The sequence below is a fragment of the Ixodes scapularis genome, unplaced genomic scaffold, assembly GCF_016920785.2.
Source record: "Ixodes scapularis isolate PalLabHiFi unplaced genomic scaffold, ASM1692078v2 PGA_scaffold24__2_contigs__length_7659602, whole genome shotgun sequence".
NCBI classification, from domain to species: domain Eukaryota; kingdom Metazoa; phylum Arthropoda; class Arachnida; order Ixodida; family Ixodidae; genus Ixodes; species Ixodes scapularis.
The window spans coordinates 874,363-896,564 of record NW_024609851.1 but is presented as its reverse complement, the minus strand read 5'-3'; positions in this window follow the sequence as shown (position 1 = coordinate 896,564).

The window sequence follows — 22,202 nt, the reverse complement described above, 5'->3', positions numbered from 1 at the left end:
ATGCCAGATGAATCTTTACCCCGAGGCTCTAGCTGTTCCAAAAGTGACTCGATCATACCCCAGACTAATAGCCGCATAGATGACTAGCTTCTACCCCTGGCAGATGCCGAGCGCTTGGCCCAGTTGTACCCCGTGAGCGATCGGTAACGGTGGCATGCACTGAAGAACAAATCAAACGTAAAGCTCCCAGCGCCACTGCTTTCGGAGCCTCTGCCCTCAATTTTTAGTCATTTAGAAAGTGAAGACGCATAAGGGACGATACAGACAGGACCACCTTTCAACTTCAACAACATTTATTAGAAAGGGCAAAAAGAACTCAAACGCATAAACAAGACGGGCAACGAGTTCGCCCCAGACAGCCTGAGCTACTCCCCGGCTCCAACACTATCGCAAAGGGAGCCGACCACCCGAACAACAAAAACCCGAAGGTCAACAGACAAGGCGACTTCCAAAACGCTAAAACCTAATCTCCATTTCCTACTTCCAGGCAAACGGTTCACGGTTTTCTCCCCCCACCCCCTCCAAATTTACAAAGCCCCCCTCACACTAGCAAAAACTCTTTCATCCGATCACTGATAAACAAGGACGGCTGGCTCACACAATCCCCCCGCTCGCGAATGCACAAAGTGACCGACGTAGAGTTCGCGCTTTTCACTTTTTCGTGTTTCCTCCTCTCCTGCCCTCCTTTCATCCCTTTACTGCTTTCCGCCACCTGTTTGCCGCCTTCCTCCAAGGGGCCAACAAGGAGAATGGATTAGGAGACGCCTTCGTTAATCCGGCTTAACCCACCGAAGAGGGGGCCTGTGCTTGACTAAAAATTATTTCGCTAATCGAAAAAAAAAAGAAAAAAAAAGAAAAAACGCCGCGGGCAGCGATTGAATGTGCTTTGCCGGATGCGCAACGCTACGTACACCTTGAACAAGCTTGTATGCATTGGGCTAGCATTTTTCGAAGCACGGCAGGTTTAGTGTATATAATATTTATAAGAACGCCGTTGTCTTCACTGCTTGGCTTTCAAATTTTTAGCGCTGCAAACAATCGTAATCAAAATCTTTTTATGATTGAAGACCCCTCGTCGTGCGACGAACCCAAGATTATGCTTACGTGAAACATAATTCCGCGCAGGAGCGACTCAAATCACCGTAAACTTTTTTTTTTTTTTTTTTTTTTTTGCAACGCGGATTTTGTTTTACTGTTTAGCTGAGGTACCACTGGCAGTACACGAATCGCATACATAGAAGGTATATACCGTTCTATATTCCATCTGAAAAGTCATATAGCTGGTTGAGTGAATTCAATTCTATCGCATTAGTTGAGGCTCAATTTGTTGAATCGAACTTTAACAAAGCCACACGCACCCATTCTCCCTATTCCTGTTTACCCAGCCATAGTCGTTCCCTCACGATGCAATACGAGTACAAGTAACGGCAGTTTATGCAATGTTGACGTTACACAGCCGTGATCGTACGGTTTTTAAAAGCGCTATAGAACGAGCACAAGCGTCGCTACAATTTCCGTACACTGATTGATTTCTGTTTCCCCGCCGTGACGTCACACAAGAAAAGGGATTTTGTTCTGCCTGTGAAATTAGAAACACAGAAATCAAAATTTCAATCACGGCTATAAAACAAAGCGAAACAGATCTCTGCAGCCAATGCTCAACCGTTCGCGAGGTGACCAGGCAAAAGCATATTCGCGACTCCAGCAAAACGGATGCCACCAAGCGGGAAAACTGGGAACCAGCCGGACCAGGTCGCTCCGCGCCCCTCGGCCTCTCTGCTGGCTTTCGCGGACACGCGTTGTCGGCGCGGTGGCGAACAATGTAATTTGACGAAGGTGCGAATATAACTTAAGTTTGCCACAGTTTTCAATAGTGTGGTGAAGCCTCAGTAGATTGCTCCCTTCCATAACATTTGAAAGCTCGTTTACTCCGCAACACACGGTCGCGTGCTTTATATTTTTTGGATAGGGAGGAATCCCGAAAAAACGTTTTGATTTCTTGTCTGTCTTGAATCACAATCAAAGTGACGACTGCTTGGTAACTCACAAGTGTTTTCTTTATAAGGATGTAGAGCAGTAGACTGAGGACGACAGATCAGATGTTTCACCGGAGGGAACACAAATGTTGCAGTCAAGTGAAGGTTCGATAGCTGTTTTTCTCGAGTTTGGTTGTGTTCGATTAGCTTCAAGTTTGAGCCACCCACGCCGGTCGGTACGTTGGCTATTCATCTTGGATTCTTTTCATCGAAAAAGCCTTTGGACCACATTGAAGGAGTTAGACTGATTTAGCAATTACTTGATTCAGGAAAACCTGCTCTCTGATTAATGAGGAAAATTATCTGCTTTCATAAGGTTTGGGAGGCGTCTCGCAAACTTAGAAGCTATCACGGCATTATGATCTATCGCGCCTCCAATATTTATATCCCCGTCGAAGCCAGCAGCAATATACGTCTGCATTGCTCAGGTTGACCGGCCACAAAAAAATACTAATTTTCTCCGTTCAGGATTCGAAGTCAAGTTCAATGCAGTGAGGTTCTGCGTGAATCTCCGATGAAGACTCCCTTCAGTTTGTCTGCATTCGTCTCCGTGCTACCGCCTAGAACCATTTGTCTAAGTTTAAATAGTATCTCTCTGTCTGTCAAATATACTTTATTCAGCAGTTCACCTAATAGCTAGTCAACTAAGCTCATATTTCAACCCGAAGAATATACTAATATCGCTTTAGTTACGTAATACAATACATAACCCGCTCGTCAAAATGACTCCTCGATTGCTACTAAACCCTGAATTCGAATACGAGTATCAGCTGCTTAGTGGGGCGCCAACGGGTTAACATGCTTCTTGGCTCAAGAAGCGATTGCTTAATTTTCGTAATTTTCCAGCAGCCTGTGTTGTTGACCGAGCAGACGACTGGAAAACGCGGATACGCACAAAAGCTCGATTTCGGACAGATAAGTCGCATGGTCGAAGCATGCGAGTTAGCTGAAAATGACTCTCGGTGGAAGAATTCTGTAGTCATCGCCGCTTTCCTTAGATGATCAAAACTGATTAGAGTCTATTACCGTCTCTCCAGAGGCCATAGTTTCGGTTTATAACGAAATCTCCGAAGCGAAAGTTTGACATGAAAAGAACAAAAAGCACCGGGAAAGCAAAACCATGCTCTGCAAGTTTATGCGCACCGGCTACACTTAACCGTCTCAGTTCAAATACCTATAAAATTCGGATTAAACAAAAGAAAATCTGTTAAATTGAATGTGCCACCCGTTCAGGCGGCTCGGACGCGAGCCGACGCGACCTGGACCCAGCCGCCATGTTTGCTTGGTGGTGGCGTCCCCTATAGGTCGCTGGAGTCGCGAATATTACCTCCGTGACTTCACTCTCCGCACGCTGCCAGAAAGAGTCATACAAACTCCTTGGCGCTATTATCAACAGGATTGCGTTTGTAAGCCGGTTGTTTGACTCGGCTGGGATTCGTCTCTTCTGGCTTTCATAGCCATGTATGAAACCAGAAAGGTAGATACTTTTCTACATTGGGCGGGTTTGCCCGGGGCCTCCAGTCATTTACGGCCAAAATCACACTGGAGGCGCTTCAGCAATGTTCACTTTGGTCGACACGGCGTGCTCTCTAAAAATGCCTGTCGTCTACTTTCCCAAAGCATACTTGAAGAGCCAATCATAGAGGCCAACGGATAATGAGGTCGAGACTATGCTTAGACCTATAAAAAATTATAACAAAAATTTGGCCGCGTCATTCCCAGACTGTTTGCCGGACAAAATGGTCTGTGCGAATTGCAAGCTAGGGTTCGTAACAGTAATATAAGATACGTATACGGCAGAATTCCCCGCCATAAAAAAAAATATGATTTGGCTAAAGCAATGTAACGCAAAGTAGGTGCAAAGAGTGTTGCGAAAGGGAGTGTAAACCGAAAAAAAGGGAAAAAAAAGACAGAAAAAAGGAAAAATAAGAAAAAATATCTGTTCAGATTTTTCTGGTCACGTGACCAAACAAAAAAAAGGAAAAAAAACACGAGAAAAACAAACAACCTGCATGTTTCAAACATGTTGTGTTATTTTTGTTTGCGGCCAGAATTCACGTTCAAGAATGCTTTTAGAATTTTGGTGCAAAACAACTCGTTTTGCCCACCTAGTGCGCCAGTAGACCGCACTAGGTCGTCCAGCTAATCAAGCAGCACGCGACCACAACCGGGAAGGCCATTTTCAAATTCCCTGACGTGCCTGTCCTCGCATCCGAGGTCGCCGTTTGACAAGCTTATCTTTCCTCCACCTGGTTGCTGGAACACCCACGGCAGCTTTGTTCCGTCCCCCACTCCCTCTCGAGAGGATAGCTCACCCCGAGGCAAATCCCATTCCGTTGACCTCTTTTCATCCTTCGCCGGCCCTTTCCCTCCCTGTCCCCCAGCTTTGGGAGAGAAGGTTCTTCACTGCAGAACGTCCCGTTTGTACGGCGGCATTTAATTAGCCTTCTAAACAATTCTTTTTCGTCACACAGAACGGAAGTTTCATTTCAAAGAGGGGAACGAAAATTACAACAGGATTTGCCAACTCAGAACTCTGCGCCCTATTCTTTACACACCTTTTATGTTCCGTACGACGGTCATTTAAACGACGCCCCGTCTGACCAACATAACACAATCCGCAGTCGAAGGGGATCTTGTAGACCACCTCTGCGACACAGGACACTGAGGGATCTCTGTGTTTTTTCCCGCAATATCCCTCACGGCTGAAGGTAAACGGGGTGAGCTTGTCTAAACGAAAGTCCGTCTTAAAAACCACATGAACGTTAAATTTTGCACCCAAGGCTTTTAGGCTATGAGAAGAACCATGAAAATAAGGAATCGCAGCAGAGGTTCCACCTTGAACCCTCTCGGCGGTCACCGATGCGCGTACAAGCAGACTACGTGGACTAGAAACGATAAAATCTAAACTAGAACCCGCCGACAGTAAACGTTTCATTTGAACGCCGAAAGCGCTATCAACACAATGAAAACAAGATTTCTTCAGTGCACTGCCAATTAATGATCTCACCACCCCCCCTTTAACAAGTTTAGAATGAGCACTCCATCTAGAAAGAACCCTCCTCGCGGTTTCCTTCCCAATGGACCAGCAAAGCCCCTTTTTATTAAATAGTTGCAAGTCCAAAAACTGCAACTTGCCATCTTTCGCTGACTCAGAGGTGAATTTCAATTCCGGTGCACCAACCACCGAGACTTCACCCGTCACCAGAAGATTAGCCTGTATTACATACATACACACATCTCACAGCCTAAAAGCTCTTGCCTCAAAATACGACGCAAAAGTGCTTTTGACGAGCAAATCGAGACTCGGCGACATGTGTAGGGCTGCCAACAGAGAGGGACCCCCACAACCCGGCTGCACCAAAAAACACGCAAGCAGGTTCACCGCCTGCATGACGGAGAAAGTGTAAGCGATTCCCCCCTGCGGGGCCAGGTACATCGGATAAACGGGGCGATGTTTCAACGACTGACTCCGAGAACATCAAATAGACGCCAAAAAAGCTGCTTTGGATTCTCAGCACCCAATCGTAATTCACGGGAGAAAATGTCCCGGCTGCGCTCCTAATTTCGCTGGCACGACAGCCATGGGAGGCCACTGCGAGCGAGTCGGGAGAGAGCCCGCAAAACATAAGCATCCCTTCCATTTCGCTCCCAAGTAAGGAGATTATCTTTCTGAGGCCCACAATAGGAAGTCGAACGCTGAAAGACTAGGCAAGGCGACAAGGTCACCGGCAGAAGCGGCCTTTCCTTTCATTCCATTATCCCGCACCTTCGTTCGAGCCGTCCTTCCCTCCCCTCCCTTCCTTGTTTGGCAACCTCCTTACTCCCTCCGCTTCCCCTCCTTCCCCCAAGAATTTCTTTTCCCGTACTCCCACGGAGCGGGCGGGCTTTGAGCTTGAAGTAGACATGGAGGTCATCCGCACTGTTGTACGGAACGGCGTTCCTGGAACGCGTTCTTTTTACGAGGAACGAAGGAACGCCGCCGTTCCATTTTTCATCGCTGGAAGTGGAACGGGAACGCGTTACATTTTTACTGGAACGGAAAGAGTAACGGCGCTCCTTTTTTTCGGCCAGTGGGGTAATTTTTATTTTGTTTCGAACAGGGAAATTTGAAAGCACAAAAACAATATTTTTACGAAGTGCAGGATCTCGTTACCTTTTTGGCTACTAAACTTGTGGATTATTTTGTGTGGTCCTCGCTTGCTAACAGTTTCGGGTGCAGGAGAGCTGATGGACTTTGATTCTTTTTTGAGTGTCCGATACTGCGGTACAAAAAGCAAGGCTTTTAGTCGTAGGAAAGGCAAAGAAAGAGGGTTGTTTCAAGCTCAGCTACTTTCTTTGGTTCCACGAATCCTCATACACCCAGAAATCTAAGGTCGACTACAGCCACTTGTGAACTTCCGTAACGAGACCTACAGTTACAAGATCACAGACTGCCAGACATCGAACGCACTCTTGTATTCCGAACATTGGTCACTTAAACAATACAAAAAAAATATATATATACATATTTCTTTTCTTGTCCCCCCCCCCCCCCCCCCCCCACCTTCAAAATGAACAACAAAGCCAGCCTTACAAAGAAGCATTTTTAGTTTTCAAGACTGACCTTCCAAAAGCCCTACCCTCTTGTCTACTTGCTCGTCTTGCGGACAGCAACATCGAGAAGCAACTGTTGGTAAGTTCGAACAAGGGACTTTGCTCAATTAAAACGTGTGAGGTTGTTGTGAAACGCTCGTACAATGTTGGGTAAAAGTACATTCGGCTCGTCTGAATCGTCCACTACAAACATGAACATGGTTAAAAGCTGAGGTTTTTAACTTGAATATATCAAGAAATGAAACCCTGCTTCCGCTTGTTTTCTTCCCGTGGTGCCCTTCCATAACGAGATACAAACTCGTATGTTGACTACTAATGGAAAAGATTTAAAAAGAAAAAAAAACGCTGTTTGACTAAACTAAATATAGTAATTAGCAAAATACAAATGTAACGTATATGTAACGATACGCTCCATTTTTTAAACTGTAGCGGGAACGAGTTCCTTTTTCACATATGGAACTTGTAACGGGAACGCGTTCCAAAAATCAGAAAGGAACGAGGAACGAACTTTCGTTCCTTTTTTTTTTTTTGAGAAACAGGTACAACACTGGTTATCCGTTACAAGTAACGAGATTACTTGTAATACGTTACATGTTTTGTAATTTAGTAATTAATTATTTACTTTTTGGAAAATGTAATGTCTAAAGTAACTCCCTTTCTTCCTGAGTAACGAATTACTCACAATTACTCGTTACATTTTTACCATCGGCGGAAAAAAAAAGATGTGGTGGAAGAAGGGCGATGCAGTTTTATCCGCGCTTCTAACACGGTCACACTAGATGCGAGTTCGCGGCGGAGTGAGTGCTAGCCAGGGAAAGAAAAGGAATTCCTGGAAAACACGACAGCGCAGTGTTCCTAGCAAAACAGGGGGGGAGGGGAGTGCACTCTCCAGCGGCCGTGCTTTGACGCAGAGACGCAGTTTGGGTGTTTTATTGCCCAGTGCTTGCGACCACTTCGGGACAAACAAACGCGCGGGTTCTGACCTTCGCTGCACGTTCCAGGAGCAGAACGGACGTATTCCAGGAACTGTTAGCGATACCGGGGGACCAAAGCGCGTGTGCAGGTGTATGTGAGCGCATGCGTGTAGGCCAGTTGGGAGGAGGAAAGGACGGGCTCAAAGAAACTTCTTCGGGCATATGCGGTGACCAAGCCATGACACCGCCACCTCCAAGTGTCCCCATTTTATTTATTTTCTTCTTGGAGGATGAAACGCAGAGGATGTAACGAGAAAGGACCGAAGGCGGCAAGCCCAAGCGAGAAAGCCGCTTTGAAAAAGGACCTTGTGAGAAACTCGAAACAAGGACCGGATCAAATGATAACCAGCTGTCTGCGTTTTGTTTTTGTGCTTGATCGTTTATTGATGTTTCCGCCTAAGCGCGTCCACCCCGCAAACACACAAAGAACAGCGTGGTGCCTGGCCCCATGTTCACGCCTGAACGTTGTAAAAGATAAATATTCCAGTCTAACCGGCTATGCGCTTTGTGCCACGTGACTTCCCACCGGCGGGTTCGTGTAAACAGAAGATGAGTCGGTGTTCTGACACCGGCAGCCTATTGTAACAGCAAAATTGTCAGTTTAAACGGAGATCGGCCAAAAACCCTCGTCACTTTCGACGTCAAACAATGGGCAGGCAGGGGAGACTTACAAGCTGCATTCTTAAAAACGAGAATGTTGGAGGAAGTTCCAGTTGGGGCCGGGAGGGATTCTCGTAAGCGGACTGTGCATGCGGGAAGTTGGATGGAAACTTTGGGAAAAGGGAAACAAAGAATAAGCAGTGGCTGACACCTGACATGGACACTCGAGTTGACGCAAGAGCAGGCTGACAGGTCACTTGCGTGCGGGATTTCATCTTTCTGTCCAGCCTTGCACGCCGCCCAGGATGTCGTTTTTATGTGCAAATAACTATTATTATTAATATTATCTTTAAACATGTGAGAGACGTGGACGCGTGCTGATTACTGATTATGTTACTTCTTAACTCCATACTCAATTCAGCTGTGACTTTGTGCAATAATATGATTTGGTGAACAAGAAAAAATAAGTCATTCAGTCGGATAGCAGGGAACGCGACAGAACAGCACGCGACAAAACAGCATCAAAACAGCACGCGTCAAAACAGCACAGCGTCAAAACAGCACGGCGACGAAACAGCAGGCGTCAAAATAGCACGCAACAAAACAGCACAACGTCAAAACGGCACAGCGACAGAAGAGCACGTGCCAAAACAGCGCGGCGGCAAAACAGCACAGCGACAAAACAGCACGCAAGTAGCAACTTCGAGCGCGCTCTTCACCTCTCTCTGCGCAAATAATTTCGAACCTCCTTAACACATTCATATATTGTCGCTAGGTTATAAAGCAATTTATTGCCCATTTCATTGCTGAGTCGGTGTCCCGACTGGTGCTGCTGTGCTATTGCTAAAAACAAACGAAGTTAGCAGTATAGTTACTACTTAACTACGCTGATCACTGAAGAGATTGGGTAGTTAGAGGTGATATCTTCACGTCGATGTCGGGCGCATTGTCTAGTCTTTTTTTTTTTTTTTTTTTTTAGAATTAACGAAAGATGAAAACTTATTGGGAAAAAGAAATCCATAAGTTGAAGTTATGAACCGTCTGGTTTACGGCGGTCCGATGAGGTTCCGTAGTACTCGTCGTTTCGTAATTACCACCCAAGCGTAGAACGTCTCCCCAAAAAAGCAGGAGATGCGCCGATTACAGATGCCTTGATAGAACCGGGAAGGTAAGGTAACTTTAATGTCGAGCGAATACAAGGTGTACAATGGGCAACGATTCTGCGGGGTTCATTCGCCGTGAATAAAATGTCCCAGAAACACGTGGCTGCAGCTTGCAGGCGAGAAGTTGTTTTGAGTTAAATTCACAGATTATTTCCGACGAAGGCTTCGATCGAGTGGAAACCGGTGAAGCAAAACATGCCATAACATCAGTGTTGTTGCCGTACAGCGTGGGATAAGTACACCGTTGCCGCACACACTTTCTGTTTTATTTTTAACAACTAACAACAGCACACTGTCGTGCGATTGATTCATTTATTGTAGACGACATCACCTGCAAACTTGAGCGTCAATATTAGTAGAACTTCTCGAGAAATAGCCAGAATGCGCAACAGCGGGGGCTTCGGTACTGCCCAGGGAGCCTTCATGCGCGCATCGAGTATACTCCCCACTCCCAAGTTGCTCCCATGAGAACGGATTCGACAAATTGGCCGTCGACGAGATTACTCTCGAGGAATTGGCCTAGACCCTCCATTCTTTTACAGTGCTTACTGTGAAACATGCATTTTTTGACTCCATCGCTATATTTAGGGTTCAGCGTTTTCGGTAGAAACCAATAAAGCGAGTAAAAGTACGACAAAATCTTTTTTTAAAAATTCGGTTTTAACTGAAAAAGGTCAGTATTTTCGAGGGCGTTTGGAGGTGTGGGCGGGGGAATAAAACAATAAATTAAGGTAAGTTCTACATTTAGGGTGCTGTAGAATTTATTTTTAAATCACCATCATAATTTACCTCAGGAATTAACCCATTTACGAGTGATAAATTTAAATTCGAATAAAAGTACGACAAAATCTTTTTTTAAAAATTCGGTTTTAACTGAAAAAGGTCAGTATTTTCGAGGGCGTTTGGAGGTGTGAGTGGGGGAATGTGCTTCATTACTAACCGTATGACCACTCCCTTCTGCAGTTTTTAGCCTGTCTCCGAGATCGGTTCAACTTTCAAGAAAAGTTGAACTGACGCAATGGTCTTCTGGACGAAATTTGGGTTTTTCACCTGATAGGGATTTGTGTGTCGAATTCTTTGTTCAGAGAAAGGAGTTTAATCGTGAACTGAACAATAAAATTAAAGGGCATCCGTAAATGCCGCACATTTCTTTAACACTCCGCGTCCGTTGGTCGCGACGACCAACGGACGTTTATTTTTGTACGTGCTCTTCTCACGCGTCCCGACTACAATCAACAAGAAAAAAAGTAAAAAGTGCTTGAAATAAGCCACAACGAACAAGAACGCTGGATCTACCAACACCCGGGAAATGCTCCAACGGCCACAATTCCACTGACCCCGACCAAGCGAGCTCGGCAGATAAGCCTAGCAGGCACTCCGACCACGACCGGCTGGCGTGCTGAATGGAATATGCCCGCGCGACCCTTGTGAACCCTTCCCGTGTTATACTTTGATCGCTGACCTCAATTTTAGATTAAGAGGTCAATCTCTTTCTCTTGTCATCTCCTTGTTTTCCGAGGCAGCGGTGACCCTGGCCGGTGAAAAAGCGGTGAATCTCCGACAGACGCAGGAAAGGTAAAGCAGCCATCGCTTTGACTAGCAGACTTAAAGCAGACGACGTCCCGCCGACGCCGCTAAAGAGTGAGGAGTCTCGCCGCACGCGAAAGAAGGGAAAAAGTATATTAGGATGGAACTTGCGGACGCTCACTCTCGGTTCTTAGCAAACAAACCTCGGCGCCTCGGGACACCTCGCCAGTTAGTCCTTTGACTTCTCTCCTTGATGCGCGTCTGCTAGTTGTTAGACAAAAACAACGTACCGCTCGAGTTATTTCGTTTGCCCTCTCTGAAAGGCGAAGAAGTCAAGCTCGCTCGTAAAGACCTGCACTTCCGAAAGTCGCAGGAAAGGTAAGACAGACGCATACGACGTTGCAAAGGAGCAGACGACGCTAAGATAGGGGGTCGCGATCAGCTAATCAGGGCTCGGCGGTAGGTTGGGGACGGTCGTGTCTGTACCCGTGAATCGTACAGTACATCAAATACTGCGCGCAAAAATGAAATTAAAGCGCCCCCCCCCCCCCCCAACCTCCGGTCATGGAAAACTCAACCGCCTTGCCCTCCCCCGAAGATAATTCCTGGCTACGCCACTGCATGGCGACGTCCGCTAACGGAGTTTCCTAATAATAATGGAAATTACCAGAAACTGTAGCATAGGAAAAGGATAGTCTGAATAGCCGAGAGAATGAGGGTACGTTTTGTGGGACACCTCCTGCCCATTATAACCTTCTTGTTTCTGTCAGATGATCAACATCCGAGATTCTGACCCCATTGAGTCCCGATCTATTGTTCTTTATTTACTAAGGCGCCACCACTTTTACTTTGTGGCATATTGCCGCAACATTGGGCGCGTTAAGTCCGTGCTCCGGAGCGCGAGAGCAGCGAGAGTTTGGCGCTCCTTTCACTAAACGGTCAGGAGTGCCACCGGAGACTGACACTCGAGCGCGCTCTTCGTGCACCGAGAATTTTTCGGAGCGCGAGTGACTTCTTCGCGCTCCGTGACGTCACGTAAACAAACAAGATGGCTGCGCTGCTCTTGCGACCGTCGAGGCGAAAATGCGTAGGCGGACCGCTGCCCCTTTTCAGTTGATTAGTGCTTAATCCAGCGGATAAAAAGGATTTGATTTGAAAGCCAAGACAGAAATTAGTGTTCCGAAAAAGGTTTGTTCGTTCATCTCGCCTGAAAAAAAAAATTGATCTATCAAAAGGCACCGTGCCGATAGCACTGCGACAGAAAAGTTGTCAAGATGAGGAGATATTCGGACCGCTCTGTCTCTTTTATAATACTTAGTCCAGCGAATAAAGATACTTTGATTTGAAAGCCGAAACATCAGCGAGCGTCGATGAAAAGGTTTGTTCGTGCGTCTTGCCTAAAAACGAATTGTTCTATCGAACGAGCGTGCCGATAGCTCGGCGACATAAAAGTTATGAAAAGACAGTCAGACGGCTGCCCGCTGCCCTGCTTAGAATGCTTAGCCCGGCCCACGGCCCGGCCGCAGCGAATAAAGATACTTAGTTTGGAAAGCCAATGTTTGTTCATGCATACCGCCTAAAAACGAATTGACGTGCAATCGAACGACGGTGTGCCGGTATCGGCGTAACTTCCGCCTCGCTGCGAGGCGGAACCGACGGAACCAGGGAATCTCTGACAAATTTGAGGGTTTTCCTGCGTCGACAAGCGGGTGCAAGAATGTTGTCTTTAAAGGGATACTACAACAAAATTTCGGCGCTCATTTTTTGGTCTATATGTGTTCAAAAAAGCAACATCACATCGAACATACCAATATATTGCTAAAAAAGTCACGAAAAGAAATTTTAAAACAAATTAAACGATTAGCAAAGAGCACCTGGCGGATGTCGCTAACGCCTCGCTTGTAATGCCCGTCTAGGAACCTTGAAAGCTAGTGACGGAGGTTGTCTCGTCTCCGGCCACGACGAGATAAGATTGGCAGGAGGAACTCCCCTCTTCCCGGGAATGCCTTTTGTGTGTCGCAGAAGTCGCTATTGTCCCCCTACAAGATTATAGAAGATTAACCCGTCACTCAAAATTCGTACAAAAGCAGCCGCTTCGGTGGCTGGAACGACTAGCCCATCCTCTCGACGTCAGCCTCGCCGTAGCTTTGCTCGTCTTGAGACGACCTACGTCACGATAGCGTTGGATGTCACGTGGTCTCCGCTGGGCCTTCTCCGAGCGCTTGCCAGAGTGGGCCGTTTATAACGAAAAATACAGCCACCAGGCTCAAAATACAAACGTACGATTGTCATTTACGGACATTGTGGATCATATTCAACCTATTTTTGAGCACGACTGGAATATTTCAAATTTCGTTGAAGTATCCCTTTAATTTAAACCGGAACAGCATGCACGGTCAATAAATAGATCAACTGAGGCAACTTTCCACCACCGTGCTACACTGTAACCGTGCCTTCCACATTTGTGCACGAAGCGAGTCTTCAAACCTTTCAGGAATATTAAAACGTTCGTACAAACTTCATAACATTGCCGTCTCTTTTGCTTTAGACTCTGCCGCTCCACCCGGGCCTAATTATTTATCTTCGAAATATTTTCGGCTTCTGCCACCCATATCCACGGTTGGAAGGTGCTCGTGTGGGCCGTGGCCCGTCGATAGTTTCTGGCCGTGTTGCAAGATCTCATCTCTATGGTTCCAAACTTACTCAATCTAACTCTAGGGTAAAAGTGGTTATCAAAGACCTACCCCCGTCCAGCGTTTCTCTATTTTTGTTGTCACGTGACATAAAACGCCAGGGTAACTCGGATCCGTTCGAGTAGGTTTGGAACGCAGCCTCGGTGGGTCGCTCTCCTGTACGATATGCGCCGTTTAGTTGCTGCGCTCGGAGTATGAAACTCGGAGCGTCGGAGTAGGAGTAAAGGAGGGCCGACTTAACGCGCCCATTAGTTCGGACGGAGTACTCGGAGACATGTCGCAGGACCACCAACACCCGCAGATGGTCCCCATAAGAAGGGTGAGCCGAAGTCGGTGAAACAGACAAATTCCTTGCCGCCCCTACCACCGCAGGCGCCGGCCTCCTTCACCTCCCGGTTTCGTGCTGACACGTCCGCCGTCCATTCTCGGTCGTGGGCTAAACCAGGCAATTTTCTGCTACTTTCAAGCGTGGCCACGCTTTCTCTCTTTTTTTTTCTTTCTTTCTTTTTTGTCAGCGAGGAGTATTGAGAAAAATACTTCAAGATGGCGATTTCACCATGTCCACGGCAACGGGGTCCAATTTATTTAGTAAAAAGAAGTAACTGACGGCCTAAACAGTTAGTCATCCAATAAAAAAGTAACAGTGTTACAGTTACAAGTTACCAGCATTAAAGAGTGACACGTAACGGGTAAAAGTTACTGAAAATAAGTAACTAGTTACCGGTAACGCGTTACTAGTAACTAGTTACTGGCCAAGACTGGTTTGAGCCGACCAGACCCGAGCGACGGGAGCATCTACGACTGAGTCAAGAAAGATTGGGTATGCCATGGGTGTGGCGGGCTGCACTGTTCAAACGTGAGCTATTACTCTGCTGGCGCCGCTTACCAGTGGCGCAGCCAGGGTTCAAGGGTTAAAACACACCCCGAAATTTCATGGTTTTCCTCTTTCTCCCTTTCCGCTTTCCAATGTCAGTTCTTTTTTTCTTTTCCTTTTGTTAAGGATTTAAAAATCCCATGTGTTTCTCTTTCTGTTCGATAACTACGGCGAAGGGCCGGGCCCACAACATTCCCAAGCAAAACGAAGGTGACGACACTGTCCGTGGACAGCGTGAGAAATACGGCTCTCTGAAGAACTCTCGCCAAGCTTAGCCGTGTTAGTAAGCGAAGGTCTCGCAAGTGCCAATGGCTGGAAGTAGAAAATGGAGCTTAGGCTTTAGCGGTTTGGAGGTCGCCTTGTGTGTTGACCTTGGGGTTGTTGTTGTTCAAGTGGTCGGCTTCCTCTTCGGAAGTGTGGGAGGGGGGGGGGGGGTAGCTTATGCTGTCTGGAGCGAACTCGTGGATCGTCTTGTTTATGCCCGTTTGAGTTCGTTCTTTCCCTTTCTCCATGTGCTCGAAAGTCTATTTATTGGTGTGCTCATATCGATAAATTTCAGCTGCGTTTGAGATTTTGTTGTCTTCATCCATATTTTTTTTTATCATTCTCCATTTCAGGGTCCACAAGATGTTGATTAATTACCAGTTCGCCTGCACTCTATCACTGCTTACAATCGCATTTTTCTTTTCTTCCCTCCCGTCTTTTTTTCTTCTCCTTTTATCTGCACTCCTTTATTTTCAGTAATAAAACAACCAAAATATTAAAAAAAAGCGCGAGAGAAAAACGACAGCATATGTACCGTGGAAGCAACTTTGAAGTGCTCATAGTCACTTAGTTTCAAAGCGTACCAGTGATTTCCCTACACACCCCCTAGGGGGCTGTACACCCCCCTTGTTATTCTGAAGGCACCTCCTCAAAGGGCCTATGAAACGAATTTCGGGCTGGAGTAAATCAATTTATATTGGGATTTTACTAATAGCACATCGTTCAGTGGGCCAAAAGAAAAAAAAGTAGAAAGCTAAAAGCCTGACTTTCGGTACGAAAATTTTGAAAACACATCGAACTATTTTGTACCTCCTTCCCTTCGTAAGTTCTCTGCCTTTTCACTGTAATACATCCGCGGACCCCGCAGCGCGTCACCGGGCACCCGCAGCGCTTCATCGGGCCCAAACGCACGTCACACGGCACCGGACCTCACTCAATCCCTTCACCCCTAAGCTGACATTGTGGTGGAAGCTACGCGCTTGCCGAACCAATCAGCCACCTCCCTCTCATCACCTGACTTTATTCTCTGCGCGTCGTTATGCGCGAGAGACCGCGATCACGTGGAAAATGTGTGGCTGGCCCAACGAGGACGTAGCTTCCACCGGACTGTCAGCTTCGGGGTGAACCGGGTGGGGAAAGCAACTTTTGTCTGAATTTCGAGCGACGGGATGATCTTCTAGGGGGGCAATGGCTGTGTCCGGCTGCAGAAACGAGATTCCGTTGCAGAAACGAGACCCCCTTTTCCGTCTTCTTGAACTGTTTGGTAGAATGCGCGATTTATGAGTTGAGGAGGAAAGCGAAACTGGAAAAAGTTGGAAAAGCGTTTCATGACTCCTTTAATTCGCAACGACTCCTCTATTCTCAATGGCTCCCTCCCCTCCCCCTCCCCCCCCCCCCCCCCGCGCAAATTTCATTCCTGGGGAAACCCCTTAAGCGTACTTAGTTGACTTCCTTAATCGCTGCAGTGAGTAATGTTGATATTATTGCGTTCAGCACATGAGTCTAAAAGTTGCTTTACGTATATAGACTGTCAAAAATTAGTTCAATAGCCAAGCTGTCGCGTGACGCTTTTATCAAGAATGATAATTGACCTACACCTTCAAGTGTGCCATCAAGGCATCCAAAAGAGTCGGCACATTCACACCAGGCAAGCATCGTCCGCCCTAGGCGAGAGCGATGTTGTGGCCAACGACGCCGGTCTCTATGTCGCAAGCCTCAACTTCGAGCAAATGTGCAGCCTGTGCGGTGCATTCGTTTCGTTAAATAAACTGCCTGGGGAAGCGGATTTAGAAGGACCGCAACGCTTAGCGCGTCTCAGCGGTGCGGAGGCCTTGTATCCTAATGAGCCGCCTGCTAATGCTACAGCAGAGAGAGTGTATCCCGACCTGCTCACGAAGAGGGAAAGGAGGAACGGCGGAGTCCACATCACTTTTCTCCCGTTTCTCCTCTTGAACAGGTTGGCATACGCGCTCTCTTCCCAGTAGCTTGACTATACGGAGTATAGCGTCCTCTAGAGATTTCTTGCAGTATGCCACCCAAGCGGTTGCAGCCTGAAGAGTAAGTACCCAAAGTGATTTTTGTTTCATCCCATAGCGAAAGCGACAATTGAGAACGAGTATAGCATGTGCCTCATGTTTTGAAATATGTTTTTCATTACCATTTTGCATCGTAAGTGTGACCGGCGCCGATGCTACCAGCCCGAGCATGTTGTTTTGCACGACGCTGTCACTTCACCATTGTGCGTCAAGTTCATAGCAGTCAATTGCAAAGCGTTGCGCTCGTTTTTTGTTTACTCTTATTCGCTCGTAGTTCTGGTATGTGATGAGACGAAGATAGTGCTAGCACAGCGACTTGTGTCCGACGACACCGTAAAGTAATAATAAAAATAATGATAATGATAATAATAATAATATTATAAATAGCTTTATTTACCATGTATAAGCTAAAAACATCAACACGGCGTCAGTTCTGGATCGGTATCCATGCGCGCAAAGGCACAGAGACGCAGCAGTTCGGCGTGCCAAGAAGGCTTTGATCACGCCGCGGACCGGGGGAACTTGCTTTCGACGAGTTGTGTCTTTCACCTACTCCACTGCGCTTTCGTAGAAATTTCTGTGTTCTCAATGCCAAGTCTCACCGCTAGAGTTTTAGAAAAACTTCTTCGGCGAATGACGGCGAACGAGTAGTGTCTTCACGACGCAGCCGCAAGCCTCTGCAACGCTAGCGAGAATGCGATTTTGTTGCATGCAAGAGGGCCGCCCGGTGGCCGCACTCGCGCTCATAGTGCTCGCGCTGCAGCGCCTGCAGCAGAGTTGGTCGTGCCTGCAGCGACCAAGCGGGGAAGCACGATCCACCAAACATGTCCTCCGAGTTCCCGAAGTGAGCGAATGCGCGCGCGCTTCGGGATCTCGGGAGGAGATCAGTGATCGTCCATCTTGAAGTGCGGCGAATGGTCCCAACATGGGTCCCAACAAGAAACATCTCTCGGAGACGAATTTATCCTCCTTGCCAGCTCGTTTCCTCTGCTGTACTCTTTCCTTTCCTTTCTACTCCTCCTTTCGGTCTTCCAAGTTCTTCCCGCGCCTCGCTCGGCCGTTCGGCCTTGATGGTCGGCTCTTTGTGCTCCTGGCTGCTTGCTCCGTGGCGGTCGTGACGCAAAAGAACTTGTCGCTGGCAGCTGTCCTGGCTGTCGAGCTAAGCAGGCGGGTTTGCGGCAGCTCTTCCGAAGGCGTGCGAAGCTAAGTGTATTTGGTGTTTCCTTTGTAGATTTTGTTCTAGCGTGCATGAAATAGTTTGCATAGGTTTAGGAAACACTAGCATATGAACTTCGACTAGTTTAGGCCGCCGGGAGACCACTGGCAAGGCTAAAGTAAAGCTTCATTGTCATTTTTGGCAGTTTTCTTTTTCTTGTTGTGTTTAGACTGTTGTTCACTCCACTCGCGCCTTCCAGTGCCGTCCGAAAGTGTGAAGCACAAATCACGCTTATTCTGACATATGTTCCATCAGCCGCTCGCCGACAATAGACCGATCTCACCAGCCAGTTTGACTACGCCACCGCTGCCGCAATGCATCGGGGGAACTTTAGTCTTTCTGTGCGTGCGAGCACCTCGCTGGAGCTCTGTGCGTGCAGGCTGTGCAGGCCACGAACAGTCTCGTGCACTACCGATTGCCTCCTGTGAACTAAAGTTATGGCTGCCTCCCGCATGCGTCGAATGCTTGGTGAGATCGGTCTTTTCGTTTCAACATGAACCGCGAGCGAGACAAACAATACCAGGAGTGAGCAGCATGTTTTTTTTCCGGGAGGCACTCACTTGATCGAATGACGTTTTAGCGAACGCCCACGTTTCACCGAATGACACTTTAGCGAATAGTAGGACGCCGCGAAGCGGCGTTTTCGGGTGGGCCAAATGGGTTCACATTTTTGTAATGAGCCGCCGCAGACTGTCGCCGCTGGCGGAGCGGCGTAAAGCGCAGCGCGGCGGATGGATTAACGCGCGCCCCCGTTATTCGCTAAAACGTCGATTCGCTCAAATGTCGCTGTTCGCTAAAATGTCATTCGCTCATGTGATATGAACCACTGATGGGCACGTTAAAGGGACACTGACAAGGTATTTATGCTCGCCGAGGTTTTTAGTTGTGCGTGACATATGAGAGCTGAACTACCCAGAACAGAATTTGCGGCTCAAAATTCGGTTTCTTTCCGCCCGAAAACCGCCGATCAAGAACTGGCCGGTTCGAGTCTCGCTCACTCTCTTTTCCGCGGTCACGGGCCGTTTTCTAAGGTATCGAAGCAAACACCAAATTTAATCAAAGTCGTGGGTCACTGAAGGCACACACTCAGCATTAAAAATAGAAAAAATACTAAACCCCTTTTTTGTGGCTTCTAAAAAGCTGCAAATACGTTGATTGCAAAAAAAAAGTTCCACAGACAACCGGAAGCATTCTGTGCGTTCGTCGTTCGGCGATGGCAGCGGACGACCGGCGTGGGACCTCTATTTCAGAACTGTTGTTCGCGGTACCGGCGAATTCTGTCTACCTTTAAAAGAGAAATTCGGGACTGATCAAAAGAAGTGGTATTCATACCGTACGACACGCCCGACCACCAAGCCGATTTGCACGAAGACGTCGCCGAGCCGTCGCTCCCTTCTCGTGGCTGAAGACATCGCTCGCGCAAACGTCAAGCACGACGTGTCTACTTCGAGTTGAACATGCACGCGTACGATTTCTTTACTAGGTGTGAATGTCGCCAATACGTGGTGCTTCCCGACTTCGACCCGGGAGTGCTTTTGCTAGAGGAAAACCGGCAGCAAACTTTCGAACTTACAGTTTACCGATCATTACTAAGGAGAGAGATCTACAAGTAGGAGGTGCCCCGGTAGCTTAGTGGGAAAGACGTCCGCTTCATACTCGGTAGGAACGGGATCGATCCCCCGCGAAACTTTTTTTTTTTTTCAAACATTTTCCGATGTGTACATATCTTTTTTTTTTTTTTTTTTTTTTTTACAATTATCACTGAAGAAACAAACAAAAAAAATAACAAACAAATGTTGTGGACAACACTTTGCTGAGTTAAATGGTATGGAATTTCCTTTTTGACACTTGCGAACTCAATGTAATCACTTTCCACAAAATGCAAGGAGCATATAAATAAGGAAGCCTGGGCTTTCCGAGGTGCCCGTAAATGTTGAATTGCAGCCATCCATTGGTCCCGATCTCGTTGATCTTTCGGAAACTCTGTCACACAATGCCCCCTTTTTTTTTCGGACGCAGGACATGTGAGCCAGCTCTTCACGCAACATCTTGGGTGTATTCTTTTCGGAGCCGATCATGGAAATTCACCACGGGCACTCACTACTCATCTCCAACTCCTCAATGTACAAAACAACTCATCTTGGAGTACAGAACAGCGAGCGGAACAAACATAACTGCAAAACGATCGCACGGTGAACAGTTCCCGTACGCCGCATGTCGTGTCGTCTGCTACGGAGAGGAGAAAAAAAAAAAAAAAGAACGCACGGTTGGGTGTAGTTACGTGACTTCCGCCACTCACTCTCTTTTCTCAACTTCTCCGACCTCCGTCGGGTTTCGGTTTCGGTTTCGAGCAGTTGCGTCTTTTGGCTTTATTAAAAAAATACGCAGCTCTGTTGCAAAATATTAATTGGGTAGTCCTCTGACACATAATGAAGCGCCTGACAAAAAATGGAAAAACATTTTTTGGGGGTGTCAGTGTCCCTTTAAAGGGCCGCCCACACTAGCGAGAAAGCGCGCGTGGCACGCCGATCGCGGGAAGACGCGTCTCGCATCCTGAAGACCACACTAGATAGAGTTCTGCCGTGGCGGAAAATATGTTCGCAACACAGCCCCTCGCCTGCGTTCACGCCGCTTCGTGGCGACAGTATCGGCTGCTAATTACAGTTGACCAGTACACGCCGCTTCGCGGCGTCCAGCTGGCAACCCAAGTTAACCAGTACACGCCGATCGCGGCTGTCCCCGATCGCAGCTCCGGAAAGGGAAACCCATACCATTTAGTTCTGCAAAATTTCGTCGGCAAAAAAAAAAAAAAAAAAAAAAAAGAAAAAACGTAAATATTGTTAATGCCTTGAGAAAACGGAATGTTTGAAAAAGAAAAAAATAGGCCCACCGCGGATCGGTGGGCCTATTTCGCCTAGCAACTTGACGTCGCAACACCAGCAACACGGGCCGCCCGCGTTCACACGCAGCAACCGAATTGCTCCAACTTTTCATCATCATAATTAAATTTGATTTTTCTTTCACTATTTAGACGCCCAGCTACGCGCTAAAAACACGTTCTTATATCTTTCAACGGCGTTGAGAATACTAATTAATTTTTCTGAAACTGTTTATTTCCGAAAACGATCCATTTCAAACCAGAACTAAGTCTTTACCTGTCATCATCACCACCACAGAGGTGTCACGTGCAGTTAATTGTCCAAAGTTCGAAAACCATTGTACCGCCCCTTTAAGGATAGGAATCCTAGAATTTTTTTTTCATTTTAGATAAAAATGCATGCATCCAACTCTTCTGGAGATTTAAGAGACTAGCTAGATACATTTATTGAAAGAGTAATTATTTGCCACTTTAGGAGACTCGGGCATCTAAAAATATAACTAAATTAACAATTTAGGCAACCATGGTGCCGTAGAGATGCCGGCTCGATTTAAATATTCGTTTTTTCTAACACAAACCAACTTGGTACTGTAATGAATATCCAACCCCTTGTTTTCTTATTTTTTCTGCACGGAACATACAGTAATTTTTTAATTCAAACTTGCAATTTGCGTTAAAATAAGGCAAGAACATTTCTTTGACTTCCAGGCATAATATCTTGCACTAAATCAGGACTTCAGGTCAGAGTCCCACTTATGTGCGGACGCCTAAATTAATGAAATTCTTGCAGGATTCACATTGTTTCCATCACTCCCGTAACTGTCCATCAAACTGCGTCAGATTCCTGAATATTTAAAGGCTGGAGGATTTATCGTCACATGTGCCTGAGCCTTAATCCCTTTAAAAAAGGAAGGCTTTGTATCTCTTTGTCAGCTAAAGCGGACATCCGCACCAAAGCCATGTTGTATTAACGTGAACGCTCACAAGCGACTGATTCTTTTTTTTCTTGGCTCACTGGAGCTGTCAGACAGCAAAACAAACAAACAAACTATTAAAGGTAAATAGAGCAACTGGTGTGGTTTTGCCATTTACCAGGGAGCGTGCTAAAACAAGCGCTGAAACTGATTTGCGAGTCACAATTGTGGTCAGGCTTTATCGTCCATTAGGAGTAACATGAGTGATGCTCATTATTAGTAGTAATATTACCATATTTTCTGGGCTATAGTCTGTGGACTATACATGTTTAAAAATTGGAATTTTAGGCTGTGCAGACTATCTACGCCTGCGGACTATACAGGAATTTTGTTTGTCTAGATTGTTCATTATACGAGACGTAACGGATTTT